This window comes from Lissotriton vulgaris, chromosome 7 (genome assembly GCF_964263255.1).
Source record: "Lissotriton vulgaris chromosome 7, aLisVul1.2, whole genome shotgun sequence".
Classification (NCBI taxonomy): Eukaryota; Metazoa; Chordata; class Amphibia; order Caudata; family Salamandridae; genus Lissotriton; species Lissotriton vulgaris.
Genome location: NC_141695.1, coordinates 906835823 through 906863256, shown reverse-complemented (window position 1 = coordinate 906863256; position 27434 = coordinate 906835823).

The following is a 27434-nucleotide window of genomic DNA, read 5'->3' as shown; positions in this document are numbered from 1 at the left end:
TAAAGCCTGTGATCTAATCCATGATTAAGCAGGGAATACTGAAGGAAATCGTGGGAAGCCCATGTAACTCCCCGATTATGGGTTTGCAGAAGCCTAGTGGGAAGTACAGAATAGTGCAGGACCTTCGAAAGATTAATAACATAGTTGTTTCATGTTGTCCAGTGGTACCGAATCCATCAGTGATATTGTTTCAGATACCATTCCAAGCTGAGTGGTTCACAGTGATAGACCTTTGCCAGGCTTTCTTTTCAATCCCCTTAGATGAGGAGAGCCAATATCTTTTCGCTTTTAAGCTGGAAAATCGCGTTTTAACATGGTGTCGTATCCCACAGGGGTATCCAGAGAGCCCTTCGATCTTTAACCAGTTGTTGAAGAAAAATCTTGAAAGTCTAGTACTGCCACGGAACTCGGTTCTGGTACAGTACATAGACGACCTACTTGTGGCGTCAGAAACTGAGGAAGCTTGCAAAATAGACACCATTACTTTACTGAATCATTTGGCTGAGAACGGACACAAGGTGTCTCCAAGCAAGTTTCAGTACTGTTTGACAGAAGTGCAGTACTTGGGTCACAGAATTGAAAAGGGAAAACTAAAGGTGTCACCAGATAGGATAGAGGCGATCATGAAAATGAATTCGCCTAAGACACAGAGAGAAGTCAGGATGTTTCTAGGAATGGTTGGTTATTGCCGACAGTGGATAGCTAACTTTTCACTGAAAGCGAAGCCTTTACAAAAACTGACGCACAAGGAGGTGAGTGATCCGGTACCATGGGACAAGGATTGTTTGATGGCATTCCTGCAGTTGAGGGAGGACTTGTGTCCTGCCCCTGCTCTTGGAATGCCGGATTACGAGAAACCATTCTTACTTTACTGTTGTGAGAGGGAAGGTTGTGCTTTGTCAGTTTTGGTCCAAATCCACGGAAATGCCCGTAGACCAGTTGCTTACTTTTCGGCTACTTTAGATCCAGTAGCCGCAGCGTTGCCCGGATGTCTCAAATCCGTTGCTGCAACGGGTGTCAGCATTGAGCGTTGCGAGAACATTGTAATGGGACACCAGTTAGTGGTGTATGTGCCTCATTCTGTAGAACTGTTAATGACCAGGACCAAGACACAGCATCTGACCAATAGCAGGCTCACGCGCTATGAGCAAGTCATTCTGGCTGCCGAGAACGTGACTCTCAAGAGATGCTCTGTCTTGAATCCTGCCACTTTGATGCCACTTCCAAATGACATTGATGATGATGTATGTACAGATCATGACTGCCTTGATGTGACTGAACTATGTACCAAACCAAGACCAGATATCGTGGATGAGCCCTTGACTGGCCCTGATGAAATATTCTTTTTTGATGGCTCATGTGTAAGAGACGATATTGGTCAGCTGAGAGCAGCTTATGCCGTTTGCACCATTACCGGAGTTGTGGAAGCCGCTTGCCTGGAAGGAGTACACTCCGCTCAGGTAGCTGAAATCATTGCATTGACACGCGCCTGTTTAGCAGGTAACAAAATTCGAGTCACCATTTACACCGATAGCCAGTATGGTTTCGGGGTATTTCATGACTATGGGCAGTTATGGTCTCAAAGAGGTTACATGACCTCTTCAGGTTCACCTATTCGAAATGGGGAATTTGTTCGACTATTGTTGGAAGCATTACAAGGTCCGGCAGCTATTGCAGTTGTAAAATGCACAGCTCACACTAAAAACACCGATTTTGTGTCACAAGGCAATAGGTATGCCGACGAGGTTGCACGCTACTGTGCAGAACAAGGATATTCTTTTACAGAAGTGGAAGTGAGTGGGATTCAGGAAAGGACCGAATTAACCATGTTGTTGGAAACTGTAGACACTTGGGATGAGTTAAAATGTATACAAGAGAATGCACCTGACTTCGAGAAAAAGACATGGGAAGCCGCAGGTTGTACAAGGAGTGAGATGGATTTTTGGATCTCCGCAGATGGGAGGGCAGTATTACCAAACGAACTAGTCAGTCCAATGGCAAGGAGAATACATGAGCCAGCACACATAGGCAGAGATGCTATGGTGAGGGTATTCAGGCAAACCTGGTACAACCCCAAGTTTAGAGTAGCGGCAGAAGCAGTATGTCAACGTTGCGTGATCTGCCAACAACTGAATGTAGGAAAGAGAACACCAGTCACATTGAGTCACATAGGGAGGTCCGGAGGGCCCTTCAATAGGATGCAACTAGACTTCATAGAAATGCCAAGGTGTAACCGCCTCAGATACGTCCTGGTTGTTGTCTGCATTTTTTCTAGATGGGTTGAGGCTTACCCCACACGCAGGTGTGACACACTCACGGTAGCAAAATTATTGCTTAGAGAACTGATACCGCGCTTCGGGGTGCCGGCCTCTTTGGAATCAGATAGGGGAACGCATTTCAACAGCGAAATTGTGAAGATGCTTTGCTCAGCCCTAAATATAGACCAGAAGCTGCACTGTAGTTATCGACCAGAAGCTTCCGGAATTGCGGAGCAGATCAACAGTACGATTAAGTCCCGAATTGCCAAAGTTTGTTCATCGACATCCTTGAGCTGGCCTGATGCACTGCCACTGGTCCTTATGAGCATACGTAGTACACCAGACAGAAGGACAGGTCTCTCTCCACATGAGGTGTTAATGGGGAGGGCTATGAGACTGCCATCAGTTCCAACTACAGCACTGTTGAACATCACAGATGATTTGATCCTGGACTATTGTAAGGGACTCTCTGACGCCATTCATTCTGTGTCTCTTCAGGTGCAGGCCACTGAAGTTCCATCGTCCCAAGACTTGTGCCACGACCTGTGCCCGGGGGACTGGGTCATGGTGAAGAAGCACGTCAGGAAGAATTTCTTAGACGTGCGCTGGCGTGGGCCTTACCAGATCATATTGGTGACGAACACTGCAGTGAAGTGTGGAGGCTTGCCCAACTGGATCCACGCCTCACACACCCGAAGAGTTCCAGCACCTCCGGAAGAAACAGCTCCTCCTTCGGACGAAAATCCAGCTGAAAATGGAGAATCAACGCAGGAGACCAGTCAAGTTGTAGAGGTGCCAGAAGAAACTGGGAGTGTGTCTGACCAGGCCGAGGACGGTCAATACACCAGCGAAACTGAAGTTGCCACAGAAGGAGAAAGTAGCTGGGAGTACGAATCAGACACTGATCAAGCTGCAAGTGGTCACGAGTCGAGTGCAAGAACAAGGAGCAGGAGAACAAGGAGTGGAGAGGCTAGCTGGCCGGAAAGAAGGAGAAGGCCAAGCCTGAGAGCGAATTCAGAGAGAACTCTTGTTCCAATTTCTGAAGACTCAGACCTAGACGAAGGTGCAGTGGACTCAGACTCTGAGGGTCCAAGAAGATCAAGGAGGGTACGTGTGCCCTGCAGAAGATACGCCACTCCTGAGTGGACCTACTTGGCGGCAGATGTCTTGGGGACAGAGATCCGGGAGGGTGAGGGAAGTGCAGGTGACCAACCTTGATCCAATCGTAACGGTGGAAGTAAGGCTGTTGACACCTGGAATTGAGACCGAAGGGTTGTTAACATTCACTCTCCCCGTCCCTCTGTATTTAAGCAGGATCAAAGACCTGGTGCTGAACAGATTCGAATTTCCAACTTTGGGTCACCCAGTACCAGAGCACGAGGAAACCATCCTTCGTTTGGAATTGTTGGAATATGCTATTAGAGCCGCTGGAACCAGAATAATCGTAGATACCTAAAAGACTTTGTAAATAAACCAGAGAGAGAAGATAACCTAGCGCCTAGTGGAAGAAGAGGAAATTTAGGGACATTTCATTTAGTGGACGGAGAAGGGCTAGGGTTGTCTGTTGTTGAAATTAAAGAGACTAAATTGCAAAGAGACCTTACCAGCTTCCAAGTGTGGCTAACAGACTGAGAAAAGCAGAGTGAAGAAATCAAAAGAGACTTTTCAGAAAGAAACTACACTGTTTGATATCATGGAGGCCGGTAGATCGAACCGCAAGGCAAAATGCATAGTAGGCACACTTATAGCAGTAGTGATTTCCCTTATAGTCATAGTAGTTACTGTATCATACATAGTGGGACATGCAAGTATAACAAAGGCAACAGATGCAAAGCCTGTAGCAACATCGAGACCTGCTGTTGCTGGTAAAAAGGAGGAGGACAATGCAATTCAGGAGAAAGCGTTGCTGGCAGCAGAGGTTACATGTAGATGAGTCGCAGGGCAATTTTAAAACCAATGCTTATGCCAAACTGTTATATGAATACATCGACGTCATGGAGGCCAAGGATTGCTATGTCTGCATGCAATTACCGGCTTCTGTAGATGAAGGCATTCAATATCATCATCTTCCATTGACTTATGGGATTACATGTAGTTTATTGCTTAGTATATTTTATGGACGAGATGGGTTTGAGTATATTATTTGAGTATTATTTCTCAAATTATGATTCAGTATTACCAGAAGTCCCGAACTATAAACAGATGAACAAGTGGGACTATTACAAGAAGGAAGATAGATTGGCAAAATTCTTCCTTCCTTGGGATACACTGGATACTTCATATGCACGCAGAAACAATCTAACTTGCAAAGTATCAGAGATTGAGAAGAAATTTATAGGGCAAGTTGATGACCGTTACAGAAGGCAAAAGATTCTGAAAATGTCAGGACAGAGGAAAACAGATTGGACCGAGGAGGAGAAGGCACATAAAAAGAAGGGTAGTAATGGTCCAATAGCTTTAGATCGAACACAGAAAGGAAAGTTATGTTTAAGCAGAAGCAAAACTTACTATGAGAGTGTGTTTGTAGGTGAAGTTAGTTGTGAACATGCTTTCAGACTAGAATACTATACAAAGGATTTCTTAAAGGGAATGCAAGTGATTCCTAATGTATATTTTGTATGTGGAAGAAATGCCTACGTGAAACTACCTGACAACTGGTATGGTTCATGTTACCTGGCAATTGTCTTCCCCAAAATATATCATGCAAAGGATTTAGAGATCATAGAGGGAAAAGCCTCAGCAAGGGGGAGAAGAGATGTAGGTGATGCTGAGGTAGTTGGAGATGTATTTGGCGCTATGTTCCCTCTTTTGGGATTGATACTTAATGATGTCAAGATCAGGAGATTAGCTACAGTTGTAGACAGATTGTCTGCAAGTACTGCAAGATCACTAATGCTGGTAGAAGGGGAGATGCAATCAATAAGAGCAATGGTTCTTCAGAATCGTCTTGCTTTAGACGTTCTGTTAGCAAAAGAGGGCGGTGTCTGTAAGGCTTTGAAGGTCCAGGAATGCTGCACTTACATTCCAGACAATTCAAAACCTCTTGAGAAGGAAATACAGAATATAACCAAGATACACCAAGAGATTGAGGACCTAACAAGGGTGAATGTCTAGGAAAAAGTAGGTCATGGGATGGGTAAAGTTGGAGGTTGGTTTGCCAATCTCGGGAAGAGTTTTGTCTGGTATATTATTAAGCCTATCATCATAATTGTGATTTGCATAATCATATTGTGGGGTTTAGTGAGACTGTACCAATGGTATAGGTCAAACAGATTACAAAGGTCTATGAGAGAGCAGGAGCAGAGGTTAGCTGCTATGCAAGATCATCAATACAGGAGTCTGAGGGCTCTGGAAACGGTCAAGAGAGGGAGCCTTGCAACAAGTTCTGTTTGATCCATTCAAATTGGTGTACTAGTGATGACCCCGAGAGGTCATCAAAGGGGGGAACTGAGAGAGCGCAATTTGAATGAAATGTATGAATATGTCATATTTACAGACCAGTTGCGTAAAGTTAGCTAAGGTAACTAGAGATATGAGAATATGTATCCGCATTTACTCCCGATTGCTTTGTTAGATATAGAGAGCACATATAGAGTGTGGGCTAATATAGAAATGTGTGGAAATGCTTAGAAATGTTAGATGTGTTAATCAGGTTCCATGTTATGTAGCTGCTAAATGAAGAAGGATGTGATGTGCAAAATGAAGAAACGTGCAGACCACATGGCACGGTATAAGAACGAAATGAATAATTGCATCTTTCACGTAACGTGGATTCAATATTAATCAATGATTTTGCTTATATGCTAAAGGCTATGTTTTATAGAAGTGTTTTTGTATAACCAAAGTGTGGTGTGTTAGCGTATTATTTTAAAGTTAAGAAAGAAGGGTTCACAGGGTGCAGGCTACTGCACGTAATTTAGTAGGCTTGGAGAGATAAAGTGTCTTCTTTGATCTGCACGTGTTAGTTAAAAGTCAAGCCTCGTTAAAATAAATTGCCAATGCTGGTCGAAGTTTTATGGCCTAGCCTGATAAGGGAAGCCTGGAATTTGGGGTCCTGCTTCGAAGTGTCTGTTTGCAGGTGCGAGGGGGGTACCAATCAAGAGCTTGATGAATAGAGCTCTGTTCGAGGAGATAGGCTCGGGTCCGGAGGAGTCTACTGGAATGTCATGGGGGTACCAGCACGCTGGAGACGGAGCCTGGGAAGCAAGGTCAACTTAACCGACGGTCCAAAGAAACGAAACTATGGAAAAAAACAGAATCGAGACCACGTGAATTGTGTACGTGGTGGGCGTCTCAGAGGGGCGTTCCACCCATATTGTGATTTTGTATTAGGGACAGCACCCTGGGGAGGAGGTAGAGCAGACGGCCTGAGGACCCTAAGAGAGCGGATGGGTAGGCAGAGAGGATATGACTGCTATGCATTAGATTTCATCTAAGACTGAGAGAAGTGCGTGATCTTCTTTGGAAGTCACCACGGCTGACACCTTTTTAGGATAAGACTCTGCTAAGTAGGGATGTCACTTAGTTCAGCGTAGGGACAGTCTAACCTGATTTGTTTCCTTTTTCTGTAAATGACGCTCAAGCTTCATCTTGTGTCGATGATATTTAACTTACTGATTTTTGAATTGGTTTTGGTAGTTTTCTTCTTTCGACTAAGATCTCTCAGAGAGTTCATGTTCATCTTACTGCCTGTGTATCTTTTGAATCTTATATTGAGATGTTTGTACTTGCAACTGATTTTGGCTTTATAATAAATCTTTAAACGTATCCGTGGTAAGTGGTTCTTTAGAGTTGTGTCAGTTTTGGGGCTGGTTTGACCTATGTAGGGTTTGCCTTTTACTCAATGACAGTCAACAATCGATCCAAAAGACTTATGTGAGATAGGAGTTAGGGTGATCTGATAATCGATCAAAAATCTCACGTTCCCACTGTCTTCAATCGCTTTTTTCCTCGTTTCTCTGATGAGTTGATGGTGGGCGTTGGTGGCGGCTTTGAAGTTGTTGTGGGCTTCTGTGGATTTGGTGTTTCTCCAGGTCTTTTTGAGGCGGCGGCATGTGCGCCTGGACTCTCGAAGTTCGGTGGTAAAGCATCTGGTTTTCTTGGCACGGGTATTGTTGTTTTTCTTGAGGGGGGCTATGGTGTTGGTGCTGTCCGAGATCCATCTATGCAGGGTTCGGGCTGCGATGTTGGGGTCCTCGTTTTCTGCGATGGTTGGGGTGGAGTTGTTGAGTGAGGAGGTGAGCTGGTCATCGGTGATTTTGGTCCAGTTTCTTCGTGGAAGCAGGTGCTGGTGTCTGTGGATGGTGGGTGTTCTGAAGGTGAAGTGGACGCAACAATGGTCGGTCCATGGGAGTTCGGTGGCGTGGCTGAAGGTGATGGAGTTTCCTGTAGTGAAGAGGGGTCGAGGGTGTGTCCTGTTGAGTGCGTGGGCTCGGTCACGGTCTGGCGGAGTCCAATGTGGAGGTTGTCCAGGAGGCATGTGGTGTTGGGGTCCAGTTGATTGTCGAGGTGGAAGTTGAGGTCTCCCAGCAGGGTGTAGTTGGTGGATGCGATGGCCTGCGGGGAGATAATGTCCGTGATGGAGTTGGCGAAGGGTCCGTGGGGTCCAGGGGGTTGCTAGATGAGGGTTCCTCGGAGGGCGGCGGTGGGGCTGGCCAGTATCTTGAAGTGAAGGTGTTCATCTGTTTTGTGGACTCGTCAGGGAGTGTGCTCAGGCGGAGGCTATTTTGTGGACGATGGCGATTCCTCCTCCTGGGTGGGTGGGGCAGTCCTTCCTGGAGATCTTGTATCCTTGGGGGATGGCGACGGCTTTTGGGCAGAGCTTTGGGCACCAGCACTCAGAAATAACTGAGATACAGGGAAGGGGAGTCTTCAGTGTGAAAGAAAGAGGAATGAGGTAAAATCAAGATTAAATAGCTCTTGCATTCTGCAACCCTGATATTTCCAAAGGCCAGCAGCATACTTCAAGAAAAACTTTGGGCCCACTGCAATTATTGTTGTGCTGTCCCCAGTGTGAACTCGCACCTGCTATTGGGCCAGAACAGCACCAAAAGGCGGATCGGTGATTTTAAGCCACCGGTCCACAATTCATTGTAAGAAGACCATCTGCATTTGGTGAGGGTACAAGGAAACCCTTCTAGGATGTTTTATTTTATGATTAAGCCCATCATCATAGTGCCAATATCCCATAGGGTCAATATCCCTTAGCCCAGGCCTACAACCAGTCAGGGTCAGAACGTGTAAATGGCCCCACATAAAGGAAACCCTGAGACCACACTTTGTAGTTGGAGAGACATTGCTGCAGTTTTATTGTAACTTAAACACTGTAATGGATTATTTTACGGATGATCCAAGGGTGGCAAGGGATCGTGAGATTTAAGCTGCCTGCCTGACTGATTAGTCATTGAAGTGTGTTTTCCCATGTACCTGCAGCTCAGAAATTGCACAGAGGCTAAGAAGTTCCCTCATTTGCATGGGGCCATGCCATCATGTAAATGAAGGAACTCCCACATGGGATCATGTGGGTGCAAAACGTGCAGCTGCTTGATCAAATTACATAAATGACTGCAAAGGTATTCCGCCTCTTCTGTAATACTGAAAAGCAGCGGCCCATCCACATGGGCTGAGGGTTCACGACCCCCACCTTTTTCCAGGCAAGAAGAGTGTCTGTCAGGCTGGTTCAGATCAGGCAGTCAGGAGCTAGACTTCTTAAATGCATAGGCTCCTGGCTGCCTGAGCTGAAAATTTGACAGGCTGAGCATTTCACAGCCCTGTAGGCGTGACCCCCTCAACCTGGCAAAAGTGCCTGAGATCCTCCTCCTCATGACGACAGGGAGCATCACCGATTGCCTCATACCTCGGCACTTCAGTTTTACGCCCTGAAGTATCCAGGGCTGAGTGTCATTCCCTAACGCTTCAGGTGGGAACAGCAGTCTCACTGACCCCATCCCACTGTGTGATAAGATTTGTGCTGCTGCCTTCGTTTAGAAAGACAGAAGTCTCAACCTTCCAGGGATATCTGTGACTTGGGACTGCTGCCTTCCTTCATTGGCTGATCTAAGGTCAGCCAATTAGGGAAGGTAGCAATCCTAAACTTCCTGGGACCTCTGAGGCTCTCCGGTTGGAGAGCTGCTGTTGATGTAATTTTATGTGGTCGTATTATGTTTGCGGCGTGTATGTATGAATGTATGTGTATTTGCGAGCAAGTGTTGCCAGTGGTGCCTGTGCGTGTGTGGCTGAATGGGTGTGAGTGAGTTTTATGTCTGCAGGTCTGCCTCACCCCTCACCCCCTTCCTTGTATTGTTACTGGCCACCACTGCTACCGCTTGCCCCTAAGGTTCACAAAATGTGCTCCAAAACCTATTGGGCCACTGGGAACCTAATGTAATAGATTTTGTGGTGACTAGGTATCCTTTCCCACCAGACCAAAAACTAACATGGCAGGAGGGCTGTCAGGAATCTCACTCAAGCTTGTGGAGCTGCATAAGGGTACTAGAGATCCAATTGAACAGATTGCAGTAACCACTGCGTGTTGCTCCCCATGCTATGTTTTCGGCATACAAGCTGAACTCCTGGGCTTGGGAACAGCGTTTTGGGGATATTTGTAGACCTACATTTCTCACAACTAGGAAGCACTATTTTTTCTTCACTGCACACAGCCAGTAAACAAGAATATACAACTCCCTATGCTCCCGGCATCAGCAGGGCACTTATGAAGGAACAAAAGGAACAACTTGAAAACAAGTAGCTGCCATGATCAGGCGATAAACTCCTGCACTGACATTGTTGAGGTCTGGGCTTTAAGTGGGATGAAAAAACTGAGGGGTCTCTCAAAGAGATGTGGTCGATGTAATTGGGGCGTGGCTCAAAACATGTAAATTAAATATCTGTCCTTAGCATAGTGTGCCACCCAAACTGGTAATGTGCTGCTTCTGTTATTGCAACCACATGTATAATAGAACAAGTAACATCAAACCTACAACAAGCCAGGACTATTGGCTTTGCCAGTGATTGTTAGTTGCATGAGATAAATTAGCAACAACTATGGCTTTGTTGTATAGAATATTGAAAATGCTTCAGTTCTGAAATGATAAGACTGTGAAATTAGTATAACGAGTCCCTTTGAAGCTACATAAAAGGCAGTGAAGGGTGGAACTGCTGCAGAGCTAAGAATTTGTTTTTCATCCTGAGGTTGAGGGCAAACATGGAGAGCCCGATAGAGACCCATCTCAGTAGCTTTTAAGAACGGCCAATGCTGAGCACAGGCCCACTTAAAGCCATGGTTGAGGTGGAAATTTGAACCACCCCCTTCGTCGGCCACAGCGTTTCAGGGAGCGAGCCTACCTGCTCGACGGACCTTCCACCAGCTTGCCTCGCAACATCCAGGGACCCCGGAGACCTCCCAGCCAAACAGCACGGGGACCCAGTGCCTCCTCCATCGCGCCAGCTGCCTGTTGTCTCCTCCCCCCGCTGCTGCCCTTCACCATCGGGCCTGCAGCCGAGCAGGGGGAGTAGAGACTTCAAGTCCCAGCAGCCTCCGCGACGCGAGCGGAAGTCGCGTAGAGGCTTGGCGCCCGGAGGCGCCGCTTAAGGGGCCGGTCTTACAGAGGAGCGGGTGTCGGCCACAGCGTTTCAGGGAGCGAGCCTACCTGCTCGACGGACCTTCCACCAGCTTGCCTCGCAACATCCAGGGACCCCGGAGACCTCCCAGCCAAACAGCACGGGGACCCAGTGCCTCCTCCATCGCGCCAGCTGCCTGTTGTCTCCTCCCCCCGCTGCTGCCCTTCACCATCGGGCCTGCAGCCGAGCAGGGGGAGTAGAGACTTCAAGTCCCAGCAGCCTCCGCAACGCGAGCGGAAGTCGCGTAGAGGCTTGGCGCCCGGAGGCGCCGCTTAAGGGGCCGGTCTTACAGAGGAGCGGGTGTCGGCCACAGCGTTTCAGGGAGCGAGCCTACCTGCTCGACGGACCTTCCACCAGCTTGCCTCGCAACATCCAGGGACCCCGGAGACCTCCCAGCCAAACAGCACGGGGACCCAGTGCCTCCTCCATCGCGCCAGCTGCCTGTTGTCTCCTCCCCCCGCTGCTGCCCTTCACCATCGGGCCTGCAGCCGAGCAGGGGGAGTAGAGACTTCAAGTCCCAGCAGCCTCCGCGACGCGAGCGGAAGTCGCGTAGAGGCTTGGCGCCCGGAGGCGCCGCTTAAGGGGCCGGTCTTCACCGCATCGCGGGACCGCGCGCGGGGCCGTGCCCGGGGCTAAGCCCGGGCAAAGGGCGGGCCCTCTGTGGCCCTCAGAGGCCTGAGGAGACTGGGCTGGGCACTACCCCCTGGCCAATTTCGCAGCGACCATCAAGGTACAACGTTTTGTGATTAATATACATTGCTAATGGCTCCAACTGCATCTAAACCCACCACCAAGAACATGGTTAAAAAAACGCCTATTAACACACGCTCCGTTGCAAGGACCACTGCCCAAACCAAGACACCGTTACCAACGTTAACTGCTATTGATCGCATGCTCCAACAGACAATTGTAGTGGTAGCAAATGCCATCGAAAACACAGAGAGACGTTTGTCCCTACCACCTAGTGCCTGTCTAATTCACCGCACACCACAACCTGTTGATAGCACTGTATATAATATCAACATGACAGCATTATCAAACGATTCCATTCTGATGCAATCTTACACAGGTCTCCCTGGAACTGTGCCTCCACCCACAGAAGACCTTCCTACATCTCCCACAAAACTCCAAGATAGGGACAGTCGCCTATCCCTAACTCCTAACTTACAGATCGATGTTTCACCACCCGAGGAACCGGGCCCCAGTGCTGCGCCTAGCGCATCATTGATTACCTGCGATAACGCAGATATTATGCATACAATAGATCTAGCCAACAATAGCAGCGACAGTAGTATAACCAAACAGGGCACCGCCCATCGCAGAACCAGACGCACTCACATTAGGAAACCACAGGCTCTCTTTAGGGGATGTACGAAACCAAAGGGCAAAAGAAAGAAGACCATCTTACCAACACCCCCCACAGAACCATCTAATGGAATTGCACAATTGGTGCCTAATACAGTACCGGTAGTTAATATGGAGTCTATACTGGTCCAAATCACGGATGCTATGAAGCACCTTATTGCTCCCCTAAATGACAAACTTGAGCAAATAGGTAAAAAGGTGGAAAACCTGGAAAAATTGGGCCTAGCCAAATTAGACATCCTTGAACACCTAGGCCCACAATCTACACAAACTACACAAACCACCCTACCCATCCCAAATGTATCAACTAGGAATAAGGCTAAAACAACTGCCCATACAGCACCTAAACCACAGGCTCCACCAGTGAGTAATACGAATCCACCAGCACCTACCGGTAAAACCTTAACTTTACAAAGTAACGCCCATAACGGCCCATCTCCTTCCACCTCTCACAGAGCAACCGGGGAGGTGCCCAAGGACTATACCTAAGCAAACAGGAACCCACCGGCGCGTAGCTACTATAACAATATCATCCCCGCCGTGATTAATCTTCCACCAGAAAGTAGGCCTCTGGTAGCAATCCTTGCTAACGTACCAAAACTCAAACCCTCCCAATTTGAAAACAGTGAAACTCTTAAAAATAAAATTTTACACTGGCTGGTCCATAATTGTGGCTTCCCCTTAAGTGGTGCAGGCCAGATTATTTCAACTCAAAGGGTAGGATGGGTGGGCCCAAGCAAAAAGGAAATAAACGGGGACTGCGTAATCATAAATTACAAAACCACCGAATGGGCGCGAGACTCCATCTTGAACGCACCCATCCCCTCTGATAATGAATACAATACAACCCTGTTCCCTTTGGATTATTTTTATAGAAACCTGGTGGGGTTTAAGACTCCCGTGCAGAATTTCAAACATCCTAGAGCAACTAATACACCTTATCCATCTGCACAGCAGGCACCTGTACAATTAACCGGGTATCCTTTCCACCCTTTGTATCCTCCGACCACTCATGTATTTAATAATCAGCATGTTCCACAACCACCTATGGAATTGTACAGAATGCCTAACCCCAACTATCTTAATTACCACAATACAATCGGGTCTGGAAGTAACACCTTTGGACAATTCGCTGTTCCAACATCTAACAGATTCCAGATGTACTGGAGAAAGTGAAATCCATATAGACACTTCTGCTCTAAATCTAAATAATTCTACCACGATAGCCAACCCCACCCGCACATGCCCGCCTGAAATCCCTCCTGCAAATGAACCCTCCATAGAGAACCCTACAATCAGCCCTAACGACATGGCAACGATAGTTAACAGCAACTGTACTGTTGCAAACCACCTAGGCGATCAAATGTCATCGACAGCCACAACAGAAATTATTCCACCCCATGTATCCAGGGAAAGTTCACTGAGGGTTATCACGTGGAATGTAGCGGGCCTAGCTTCCAAGGTAAACACACCCGTATGGGATGACTTTCTTAAGCAAGGCTATGACATCATATGCCTTCAAGAAACGTGGGACAGAGCAGAAGTACATGTCGAGGGATATTCCTCCTTCAGCGTGCTGGCTGTGGCTTCGCAGGCTGGCCGCGCCAAGGGGGGGTTAGTGACCCTGCTATCTACAACATTGACTGAGTTTTGGGTCAGTAACCATGTAGTCTTGGGAGATTACGCATCCGTTTTGCGCGTGGCCCATAATGGACCTAAAGATCTAATAATCGTGAACTTCTACAATAACATCGCCAGCCACAGTCAGGGGCTGTTCATCTCTGACATCGAGCAGGCTATTGATGTAATGTTATCAAGCTCCTCTAAACCAGCTGTAATCTTGTGGGCCGGTGATTTTAATATCAAAACGTGCTCTTATGCACTTAAGGGGGCTTGTGGCCACAGGGAGGAATACTCTGGAAGGGAAACTACCAGCGTTTTCAATCACTTCCCACACAACATCCTAGGAAGTGCCTTGAATAACCTACTGGCCAAATATGATCTGGAACTTCTCGAATGCAATACGAATGCTAACAATGTTAGATGCCCGACATTCCATGGAAGGAACAGCCAATCATTTATAGACCACATTATCGTCTCCAGCTCTGCAACGTATATAAATGTGTGGGTAATTGAACAAACGGTCAGTGACCACAACAGTGTATATGTCGAATTACTGGGCTGGCCATCAAAAAGGAACTCTCACGGTCAACCTATCCAGGACATCTCCGTAGGAAGACCAAATGGGATGAGGGTGAAATGGACAAAAGTTGACCCTACCAAAATTGTCACCAATGTAATTACTAATTGCTACGGAGAAGTGGAGTACTGTTTATCCCCAACACCATGCCCAGAAATCTTGCTGTCTAAATTTCTAATCATCACACAAACTGTTGAGAAATCACTGACATGCAAATCACGGGAGCCAAGAAAAGTTAAGACAGCGTGGTTTGATGATAACTGTGCCCAGTCACTAAAAAGGCTAAAAACCTCGTTAGATACAAAACCGAGAGACCACTGTAAGATAAGGGAAGAGCGTCACAACTACAAAATCGCCCTGGCTGCTCGGAAGAGAGAACTACAGGACGAGGCATGGGTTAAATTAGATCAGGCAGCGGAAACAAAAGACCACAAACTCTTCTGGGACACTGTAAACAGTCCGTTCTTAAAGAATGATAACATCCCCGAACTTACTTCGCATGTCAGCTGTCAAGATTGGATTATACACTTCACTGGGATTTTTAACTCTGATTGTTCCCTTAATTGTACCTTGGCCTCAGATCCTAATGTTTTAACTGGAATGCCAATTAATTTTAAATGGGAGAAATTATTGTTTACAGTATCTTTAAATGAGGTGCAGGATGCTATAGAGAAAAGCAAGGGGGGGAAAGCCCCGGGCCCAGATGGGGTCCCTGTGGACTTTTTTAAATCCAAGATTGACCTATGGGCGTCTATTTTAACACGCTATTTCAATGCTGCTATAGAAAATGAACTACCTACCTCATGGGGTCAATCCATTTTGGTACCACTTTTCAAAAAAGGTTCAAGGGCTGAAGCACGTAATTATCGCCCAATTTCTCTTTTGGACTCGTCACTAAAAATACTGAGTCGCGTGCTTCTGGGAAGATTAGAGTCCTGGGTTGAGGACAATAATGTCCTATCACCCATTCAGTATGGGTTCCGTAGGGGCATAGGAACCATGGAGCAGTGTGTGAACCTTGAGCTTATCATCGGCAAGTATACAAGAGCAAAGGAAGGGCATTTGTTCATGTGTTTTGCCGATCTAAGCTCGGCGTTCGATCTAGTGGAACACACACTGCTCTGGCCAACATTACTTGCTATGGGCGCATCCCCCGAAATCATTCATTTGTTGGCCAGAATGTACAGTAGCCTATCAAGCAAAGTTAGATTCGGACCAAATGGAGAGTGCACCCCCTTTTTTAAAATAGGTAGAGGGATTAGGCAAGGGTGCGTTCTCGCACCCTTGCTGTTTTCCCTTTTTATAAACCAGGTCGATCAGTCCCTACAAGAGTCCTATGCAGATGCCCCTATGATAAATGGCAAACAAATACCCGTCCTCTTATACGCGGACGACGCGGTCCTGATTTCCAGGACCGCGAATGGGCTCCAAAAGTTAATTGACAAATTTAATGTTTTTATTAAAGGCAGAATGCTCAAAATTAATAAGGGTAAGACTATGACTATGACCTGCGGGAAGAAACTAAAGAAAAGTAAGTCATTCTTCCTTGATGGGGATAAACTTGAGTCTGTGCAACATTTCTGTTACTTAGGCATTACTTTCTCTGGGGACGGGAGATGGGCAAACGAGCAATCTTGCATAGGCATGAAGATGATCAGAAATACAAACTGCATCTTCAGATTCGCCTCCAAAGTAGGGGGGCGTAGAATAAGGGAGATGATTTCCATTTATAACTCCAGGTGCATGTCCTCTGCCCTTTACGGAGCAGGGATATGGGGATATAATTCCCAGATCGCCCTCTCCATCCAGCAGGAAGAAAATAAGTACCTTAAACGCCTATTATGTCTTCCTGCTTCAGCTTCCAACGAAATTACACATAGGGAGCTGGGCATACACCATGCCACAGACTTGATTGCACTACGTCCCCTCTCCCTCTGGCGATCCATCTGGGCCAAAGATGAAACCAAGTTTACCCAGTAATTAATTTTAAACTGTATTAAATTGGACCAGCACTTAAAAATCCCCTGGCTAAAACACATTTTTCACTGGTATAATTCCCTTTTTGGTCAGGATATTTTTAAAGATACCCCAACAGAATCAGTTTTAACGAAGCGTGACCTTAAAACCATCTACATGGATCATGCTGAAGGGATTAGAATGAAGGGGTATGCTACACAAAGTACTTTTAAATTGTACCTGGAATACAATTTAAATACAGGATTCCCATCATACCTTACATTCGTCAGTATTAACTCCCATCGTTTCGTTTTGGCACGCCTGAGGCTGGGTATAGTCCACCATTTGGTGGCCTTCCCTACTACAAAGAAGCCGGGGTCTTGCCCGTGCCCATGCGATGGGAAATCGAAACAGAGTATCTGCCACTTTTTACTATTTTGCAACTTTTATACTGGTTTTAGAAAATTTTATCTAAAACAATTATTTTTAGAATACAGTACGTGTGATATAAGAGCTGCAATGCAACTATTGTTTGACCTGTCGTCCCCTAACATATGTTACCGTGTAGCCACCTATGTTCTTAAATGTATCAGGCACAGGAAATCGATTATCATATGATTTCCGTTGGAAAAAACACCTATTGATCATTTGTGAGCTACTGTCAAACCTTATGCATTTCTCTTATACGTGAACTCTGGTTATTATCATGATTTTAGACCTCGTATCGATTGTTCCCTTGGCTCTGTACCCCTCTGGACTTATACCTTTTTAAACTTCTTGTATATAATTGTTGATAAATATGTAACAGACTTTACAGATAATGCACTTTAGTTATCCTTGCATATTTTAGCACATATTATTGCACTTTATGCCCAGTTCAGGCCTTTCTTCGATTTGTATACAATTGCTGCTAAAATACGTAAGAGATGTTGTAGACATTGCACTTTAGCTATCCTTGCATAATTTGCACACATTATTGCACTTTATGCTCAGTCTAGGCCTCTCCCTGACTGGTACTACCTCACTTAGCAAGTTTTGCACTATACTTTAAAAATTGCTGCTAAATACAAACGTCCCCTTTTTGCATACTTTGCACATATTATTGCACTTTAGGCCTAGCATAGGTCTCTTGTTTAGTACCATCTATTTGCATGTTGTATCAAACGTTTAAAATGGCTGCTATTTACAAGTGATTATCCTATGGTATATTAATGTGATATGTTTTGCATTAATTTGCTAAATTTCTGCTAAATGCTATGTTCAATCCTTGCTTATTTTGCACACATTACTGCACTTTTCGTCCTGTATAGGCCTCTTATTTAGTATTATTCCCCTTGGCATGCCTTGCACCAAATGTGTAAACTGACGCTATATTTAGTGATTATTTTCTCTTTCAGATTTTATTTTGATTGGCTGCATTAATGTAATTGTTTTAGCAAGTTTCATCATTCTTTATAAAAGTGACTTCAATTGTATTCATGAATGTTGCTATATGGTTGTACCTATACAAACCGAATAAAGCATTTTGAAACGAAACGAACCACCCCCTAAAAAATGAGCTACTGTCCAAAACGGCACCCGCACTGTGCAAATACACAAAAGTAGATGCCGCATAATAGGGTACAGGTGGGACACACACAACCACATACACCGCCTACTGAGAGAAGGGACATGGACACCAACTGAAAGGGGTGTACTCTCCCTGACTGAAATCCGGGTTGCTGTATAGGGGATGGCTTTTATAGTTGGCTTTTCCCTGTGGAATCAATTTAGACCTTACGTGAATGCATAACCAAGTGATTGCATTGCAGTGTGTATATCTCATGCTGATCGCATTTTCCCCAGGGGAACCCTTCAGATCGTTGATTGCATTTTACTGGCATTGTTCATTTCCGCTTGGTGGTGGACTGTCCTATATCGCTCCCAAGTTGTGAAACTGAATAGAGGCTTTTTTTCAAAAAGAAAAAAAAGATAGTTCACCTGAGTCAATGATCTCTGCTAAAATTCCTTCTTCCCCAAGTGAGATCGCTGGAGGGAGTAACGAAGCCTCGAAAGGTGGCAAGCACCACGAAAAAACATGGAAGCACCCTGACAACACTAGTCACCTGTAATTAACAGCACTAGTCACCTGTAATTGATGATTGCTGACAACTCGTGCCATAGTTTTCTTATTACAGGCATATTCAGATGTCACAACATACTCGTGTTTAAATTATTTGCATGGATTAATATGGAGATTGCACTTTCTCACATGGATTACAACCATAATACAGGGTTATTCGTTATTTAAGAGGATGGTTCTTTTTATATTTTTGGAGTGTGAAAAATAACAATCTGTGCCTTGGTGTGTTTTCTCAGACTGTCAGAGAATCATCAACACCTTCTTTATAGGAAGTGCTTTGGAAAATAAAATAAATGTTTGCATCATGAATTCAACTTTTTTATTGCACGCATTATATCTTAGTATAGCTATAGTGCACTACTCTATGTACATCAACTGTATTATCTTTTTGTGATCGCCTCTATGTTTCATGCTCTGAAGTCCTGCCTCCGGAAGCAGAAGTCAGCCAAAGACTGAATTTTCATTAGCTGGACAGGAGCTCACGCAATACAGCCGAAAGCAAGTGAGCACAGATTCCAACACGGCCAGGCACTAAAGAAGAGCATACAGCGACAGAGGAGGTGATTCAGAGTGTTGTGAGGTGCTTGGCCGCAGCGGCAATGAAGTGCACTCCAGCAAACATAAGGGGGCATATTATCAAGCAGGACGTTAAAAATTATCACTGTTTTAGCGGTAGAAGCGGCGATAATGGGCTTGATAATATGGCCTTATAAATTCCAATAGAAACCCATGTTCTGGTGTGAACATGGGCTTCTATTGGAATTCTCCAGGGCATATTATCAAGCCCATTATCGGCGCTTTAGCAGCAGTTTTCTGCCGCTAAAACGGCAATAATTTTAACGCCCTGCTTGATAATTTGCCCCATAGTCCGTCTGCCCAATTTAGAGATGGGGGGACCTTAAGCGTGTTGGAGATTGGCCTCCTCTGGCACCATCGCCGACATACTCCTCTGACAGAGTACAGGGCGTCGGAAGTTAGCCCTCTGACTGCCTGCTCAATTTAAAGTGCGCAACCGGATGGATTTTTTTGGGTTGCACTATATGTTGTGTTGAGGTATTTTATTTAATTTTTTCCTTTTTTTAAAAACAAACTCCCGCTTTGGATGGACAGCTATACTGTTTGATGGGCCGTCCATCAAACTTTGGTAACATTATCCATGTGATGGCTGTCCCCCCCAAAGTTAAGAGGTATCCATGGGGACAGCGGACATTTCTAGAAATGGGGTAAGAAATGTCTGTCAGGACAATGCAATGATTCACTCCAGCAGCATGATGAACACCACTCAGTCCTGCAAATGTATATCAGGCCCACAGGCAGTGGTGTAGCAGGGCTGTATTAACAATAATGCAAGCAAGGAAATGTCTCCCCTTGCCTGTGCTTTCTAAAACAAAACAGCCCAAATTAATGTTCATAGGTTACCCAACACCCCTTGGGGCTGGTGCCACTGCTCCTTCTCATCAAGGATAGCAATGCCCCTGCACAGAGGGACATCAAAGAGGGATTTGCTGAGTGAAGCACAACAGAAAGTGAATACAGAGGAAAAAGCAAGAGGGAGTGATGGATATAGGGCCGAGGTAGGAGGACTAGCGACAAAAGGATAGCTCCAGGGATTAAGCAGAGCTCAGGGCAGGACTGGCAACCAAACCAGGCCTGGCAAAGTGCTCGGCCGCCCCCCTCCCACCCTCCCACACGGAAGGGGGGGTTGGGGGTGGGGCCGTGCACTTTGGCAGGGCCGGTTTTCGGTCGATTTTGTTACAGGGCCGATTTCGACCCTCTAACAAAACCTGCCCCCAGGGGCCCACAACCGGCCCCCACCCATGTGTCCCACCGGGGGATTGCCCAGTGCCCGCAACGGCCAGTCCGGGCCTGGCAGAGCTTCGCTAACTGTATTTGAATCTCAAGCCTTCAAGCCAGTGGGTTTCCAAATTTCCAATTCCGAGCCCCGCTTTCACAAATCATTTTGGCACCAGACCAAATTTTCACAGACAAGGAGGGCAGATGGTCAGGCCGTGACAAAAGCATATTAAAATGCTAGCCCAATAGAAATTGTTTTAGGCATGAAGAATACAGGACTAAGGCTTTCCCCTCATCTACCTAGATCTTCTATTCTCATTGCACCCTTGGTCTTTCGTTCATGGTGCCTTTGCCCCCCTCTCCGGTCACCGCCCCATCATGAGTGGAGAAGTGTGGCTCAATGGTTAGAAGAGGCAGGCCATGAAGCAGAGGTCAGACCCAGGACCAGGGTTCAATTCCCGACGCTGCAGGGTCTTGAGCCTAAAAATGTCCACGGACTCGATAATTCTCGCTTCGGTGCCTGCTTGAATCACGGGTTCACACTCTGCAACTCCGGGCAATAGCTTGCTTAATCTCCACTATGGCCCCCCGCGGCGGGATGCCTAGCTTTCACCTTGGGGGTGCCCAGTATGGGTTATCTCACAGGGAAAAACCAGGACGGGTTCCCAAAGCAAGCGCTTAGAGACTGTTGGTGATAATGTGCTATATAAATATAAATTACATACATACATGAGTCACATTTCACACTACCTCTCCTTTCACTGCCTACGTCCCATTCCAGATATCCCAAACTGCCTCAATTTCCCATCACTGTCCACCTCTTCCATTACTGTTGACACCTCCCATATGTGCCTCGTCTGTCGTTGTGCACCTCTCCCACCACTATCCAGTTCTCATGTCAGTGATCACCTCTCCCTTCACTGGCCCTTCCCATCAGTGTTCACTTCTCCCATCTGTGTCCACTCCTCTACTGGCACTGATCCCTCCCTTCCATCAGTATACACCTCTCACAGCTCAATCCCCAACCCTCCTGTCACATTTTCTCTCTGCTGTCACTGCCTCTTTACCATGCAAGGAGCACACCTTTTACACACTGCACAACCCCTCCATAAGAGCCCACTTCACCCAGATAGGGCGATATTTCGGGTACCATAAGCAGGGTCAACCTAGCCTGTAGGGCAATCTAGCAGAACTGAAAAGGCTGGTCTGACAGATGAGAGTGTGGGATTTTTTTGGGCTGTTAGTGGGTCTGTTTTGTGGTATGGTGGGCAGGTTTTGCTGTTGCTGAAAATGAGAAACTGTTTGATGTGAAATACTAAGCTGTCTTTATGTCATATTTTGTGATATTGCCACAGACATTACCTGCAGCAAGCATAAATGCATACAATCTGCCATACCTTGCAAAACACCCATATAGCTTGTCTATACAAGTTAAGAACTGCCCTGATTTGCAGAGGTAGTCTACTATTTTAGCTACCAGATTAGCTAATTGGACAAACTTTTATTTTGGTGTCTGGGACTATTTTCTGTCCCAGTCCGACCCTAATCACAAACAGCATGTCTGTGGCCGCATAGAAGGCATCAATTGATGCTTGTAGGCCTAGCTTGACTAGATGCAGGACAAACTGTTCATAGTCAGGGTTCACATGAGTGTAGGGGTGGGCTGTAAACTCTGCTGTACCCGGCAGAGTTCGCAGAGTTTTGCCCACTTTGCACAGAGCTCGTAGTTCTGAAAAACTTTACGTAGTGGCATGGCGCGGAGTGGAGTTTTTCCTCTCACACGGCTCCTCAACATTAAGTTTTCTTGCAAGGAAAATCGCATGCTAGACCACCTTCGGGCAAGATCTCTCAGTGCGGGTGGTCATGGCAGTTCGCAGTAGGTCTCCACCGTTCGCTATGAGAAACCTTCTGCTCACATTGAGGAATCTGCCGCTCAAGTGGAACATCTACTCGAGAGGGAGAAAGAAGCCGCGGCCTCATGTGCTGTGCATGGTGCCGTTCACGCTGATTTTACAGCACCGGACAAACTCCTGCTACTAAAAACATGCGTAAGCAGTGCGACTTACTACACGTTACTGAGTTCCGTGTAGTAGAACTCCGCAAACTCCACCTACATGAGTGCTAAACTGGAAATGTAGTGCTACGAGCGCAGCGTCATAGTCATCATCAGAGCCAATATTAGTAAGTGTCAGAAACATCTTTTGTAGCTTTTCATCCACTAGGTGAAGGAGAATGGACCTTTTTTGCATTATCGATTTCCTTTGTAGCTCGCAAGTGGTTTTTAAATCTTGTCATCCACACCTTCCAACGTGCTGCTACTGAAGTGGGTCCTGTGAGCATGTCCTAAGACTAGGTCATGTTTAGCAGCATTATGGATCCTAGTGGAGCAGCAGGGTTCAGTTGTCTGTGGGTACATAATAGTTCCGCGGGATTATAGTGCAGTGGTGCAGTATAACGGATGTTTATACTCAAAAGCAGAACTTTGCGAGGCATTGGGGCGTATATGTACAAGTGCTTGGTACATAGGAGGCTTACTCCTTACCTTCTGAAGAGATGGGCCACCATCCCCGGCCTCATGTAGTGGCGTCATCCTTGTGGAGATCTATGTGGTGATAGCAAATGCTGCTATGCCTGCACGCAGCCCGTTATCAACTCTCACTGTGGGAATTAGTGCAGTGAGGCAGGCAGAGCGGGACTTGCAACACAGCCCCATACAATAATGTTGGCCCTTCTGGTCGTGGCCTTGTCATCACATTGTTATGTGCCTTGGAGGCTACCTGAGAGCCATGATCAGCCGAGAACAATGATAAGCATAAACTGGTTTACTGCTTGGCACTGGGGATTATATTTATACTGTTGATAACGACATGCTTCGACTCAACCAAGCGCAGTATTCAAAGGGATGTGGAAACTTTGGTTTTCCATTTAATGACATTACAGAAGACTACAGGCCAGATTTAGGTGGAAGCAGGGTTGTAGCTTGGTCGTACAATTGGGGGGGGGGGATGAGCTTCAGATTTCCCAACAATCCTACTTGCATATAATGTTAAATTACATTATATGCCAAGCAGGGTGCATTATAGTGTCGTAGGGGGCAGCGGAAAGGGAGAGGAATGCGGATTGGTATGAGTACTAAGTGATAGAAACACATTTTGTATCATAAAAGTTTTTAGGACTTTCAAAACCGAGATGAGACAGCATGTGTGTGTTTTTGTCAGTGTGTGCCTGCAATAATTCCAGGTGCAATCCGACAGACACCTCACCATACCCGCCTGAAAGCACCTCTGCCCAACTATTCATCAGAAAATACATTTATTAGTGGGATGTAACACCCCAAACACCCCCTGAAGCTACACCCCTGGGTAGAAGTCACACAACACAGTGCAGCCAGTAAAGTTTCTGTGCCGCGTTGTTTGAAATGGAGAGGACATCTAAGATTTGGTACTGTTCTACTCTCTCCCTGTGCTGAAAAACTTTTGACTGCCATGCGCAAATACAGACACCCTTGCGCCATAGTGCGAGGGTGTTTGCATTTTAGGAAAAATAGGTTTTGCACTGGAGTTGGTCCCATTCAGTACAAAATTATGCTTTAATCGGTTTCTCACTTTGCATATTTTGTATTATTTGTGTTAATGCAGCACACATTCAAAGTGGGGAAAGGAGGAGAAATGAAATTATTTATCCTCATTGCACCTGCCTTGAGGAGGCACATGATTTCGGCACAAAAAAACAAAAACGAAAAAAAATGATTTTTGCGCAAATCCTGGTCTACAATTCTTTGTAGATATTGATTTGCTTAAAAATCCCTGGGTGGTTGCAAGGGAATACCCATGCATCATGCAAACATTACTTTGGGTTACAATCCAAGACAAATCACAATTTGCACTGAATTGTAAAAAAAGTAACACAAACCCGGCACAAAGTATTTGTCAATTTGGGCCCACATTCTTTACCAGTCTAATGGATGGAAGATGCTTCATTTTCATGCCAGGTGGATAAAAGCAGTGCACTAAATAGGTGGGCACCAAAACTATCAGTGCATATACTCCAAATGTTGTCTACCTGAAACAAGAGCTTTTTAATGTGAGTGTTTTGACTGTGTAGAGGCAATGTAAATGAACAATCATAGCTGTTTCAAAAAACAAAAACCTGAAATATACTTAAACCACACAATGATGGTGATAAACGTATCACTGTCATTGTGTGGAGTGGGAATCTTTTGAGGTCATTTTTAACAGGCAGTTTTGCCTGCTCCCGATCCATGTAGAAAAAAGATGGGTGATGATATGTTTGCTTGTTTGTGGCGAGGCTCGCATGGTGGCCCCCTTTATGTAGTGTCACCATCCCCGATAGTGGTGCTTCCCACACTTTGTAAATTTCTGCTTTAAGCATAGTTTTACTCACTTGGTGTGAGTCTCATCTGTTGAAGCAGTCCAACTGCTTGTAAGGATCACTTCTTGGAGAGCAGACTCACTCATTGGTGAGTGTTTCATGTCTTGATGCGCTCAGGCCGACAGATGGGAGTCTCTAGGTTTTTAAGGCACAAACATTCTTTTTCCAGCTTTCTCCACTTACACCTACCTCCACTTCAATGCAAACCAGTGGAGATATGAAGTTCCCTCGTTGTTTTTTCTAAATCTCCCTGTCATCTTTTAAGAAACACTGATTAGTGTGAAAGTCTCACATTCGCTGTGAGTCTCTTGGCCTCAAGTATAGTCTTACTTATTGAGTATTTTATCACTTCAAAAACGTCATGTAATGCAGTCTCATTTCTTGTAAATCTCACTTCCTGAAGCACAATAATGGTTGGTAAGTCTAACTTCTTGGCACATAGTCTGATTAATATAGATGTGAGACCCACGCCTTAAAGAGTAGTGACACTCATTGGGTGTGAGTCAAACACTGAAGTGCACAGTGTCTCTCACTGGGTACAAGCCTCACACTGTGTTTATGTTATGTTATGTTAGCTTTTGGTAGAGCGCGACAGCTGCCCCAGCAAAGAGGCGTCCCGGCGCTAAGAGACCCAAGTCAGCACCTGAGGGAGAAGAAAAGGAAGGAGCTAGGGGGTTTAAGGAAAGGGGAACAAATGTGTTTTGACGGCTTTGCGAAAGGCAGTCAAGTTATCCAGAGAGCGGATGTGCAGAGGGAGGGTGTTCCAGAGCTTGGCTCCCAGCACTTTAAAGGAGCGTCCACCAGTGCGGGCAAGTCTCGTCCGAGGGACAGTCAGAAGATGTTGCCCTAAAGAGCGAAGGTTACGTTGTGGCACATAAGGTGTTAAAAGTGGGCGAAGTAATTCTGGGCGACCAGTTTTAAGTATCTTGAAAATCATAATGAGTGTTTTAAACTGGATACGTGATTCAATGGGTAGCCAATGCAGTTTCTGAATAGTGGCTCTGGCTGAGCATCTGCGGGGGAGACCCACTAAGGCTCTAGCCGCAGTGTTCTGCACGCGTTGAAATCTATCCCTCATTGTCAAAGTCTTAAGTCTTGCACAGGTTAATCTATTAAGGGGCAAACTATTGAGTGTAAAATTCGTTCTTGGAGTACGATCAGAGATAACGAGATTTACCTCTTGGAGTACCACCTCATTCATTGTGTGTAAAACTCACAACTTAGGTTCATTCATTTGCAATGGATAAGCCAAATTGCATTAGTGTGGTAGCTAGGGGTGCAGAGCCATCGACAGACAAAAGGATTTTTTATTGGATGGACCAGCTTTCCACTGACAGGTGTAATAAAAGTTGAGATGTAATGGATGAAGATGGCAGCTACTGGGCATGTGTAGAAGTAGTGGGAATGCAAAGCTATTTCTATCCATTGGGGTAGTCGAAAAAGAGCATAATGGATGAAAATGGTAAGTTGATATTTGCAAACACAACATGAATTTAAATATCAAACTGGTGTTTGTGGCGAAGTTAGTTAATTAATTTAACATAGATTAAAATATGATATTTGAGGAAAAGGGTATTTTTTTTAGAAAATTACATATTTTTCTTTGAGGAGAACATTGCTAGTTTTACACAAATGAAAAGCTGGTACTTCAGGGTAAAATGTGTGTATTTTATGAAAATGCCAAACTAATGTTTTACAATAAAATTAATGCATTTGCAAAATATGTTTTAAACTGATATTTTAGAGTTAATCCATGCTAAACTGGGGGCACTTAATTCTAATGTTGTGACATTATTTCCTCACATTATTTCCTCAGTGCAAGAGGAAGCTAACCTTTTGCTTTGCCATTTTCTTCATGACTAATTTGTAAATGAAAGAATGCCTGTTCCGGAAGCTCTGCTCAGAAACCTGCGGCTGGTGCAAATACAAAGTCTTAGTAGTTTAGAATCCAACCCAGGCGTTTATAATCGATTTCCAGACACTCCCTGCCTCTTCATCTCACTCCTACAGGTCCCTGTTTTCTCCCTTTGTGACGGGTTTCCAGTCTTTCTCTTCCAATTAGTGTGTTTTCCTCTTTTGTGCTCGGTAATTATCTGATGTAGAAAAAAAAGATGGTACACTAATATATGCGCCGGTGGCCCCCCATTGGTAAACACCGTCTCAAATTAAGCACTACTGATATGTAGGTTTTTCTCATTCTATATGGTAGCTTTTAATGAAATTATTTTCACTACATATACGCCTGAAGTCAAACCTTTGTCGGGGTTGTTCACAAAGGTAACTTACCCTTGTAAGTTATATGTGTAAGTATCCTCCTACACTTTTGAGTAACTTAACTACTTTTGGCTATTCAACATTTACACGTGCAAAGTTACTCCTGCGTGTAGACCTCCATGTCTCCACCTCTTGAAACAGGATGGTGAAGAGAAATTTCTGAATGTAAGTTACCAGTGGCAAAAAAGAGCAGTAAAAAGGCTAATACCACACATGCAAAACAACAGTTGATGGACAGAATCTGGGCTTAAATCCATCGTTTTTTTGCACTCCACACCACCCCAGTTCAGACATGGCCATATGCAATCAGCCTTGACCCTGTGCCTCATGGGAACAGCCAGCCCGAACTGCCAAGCCATGTCTTTCCTGGACCGGAATCAAGCATCCATAGGAAATGAATTTTTTGTGTTGCTAGTACCTTTGGCCCCGTTTGACAAATCTCCACAAAATGTTC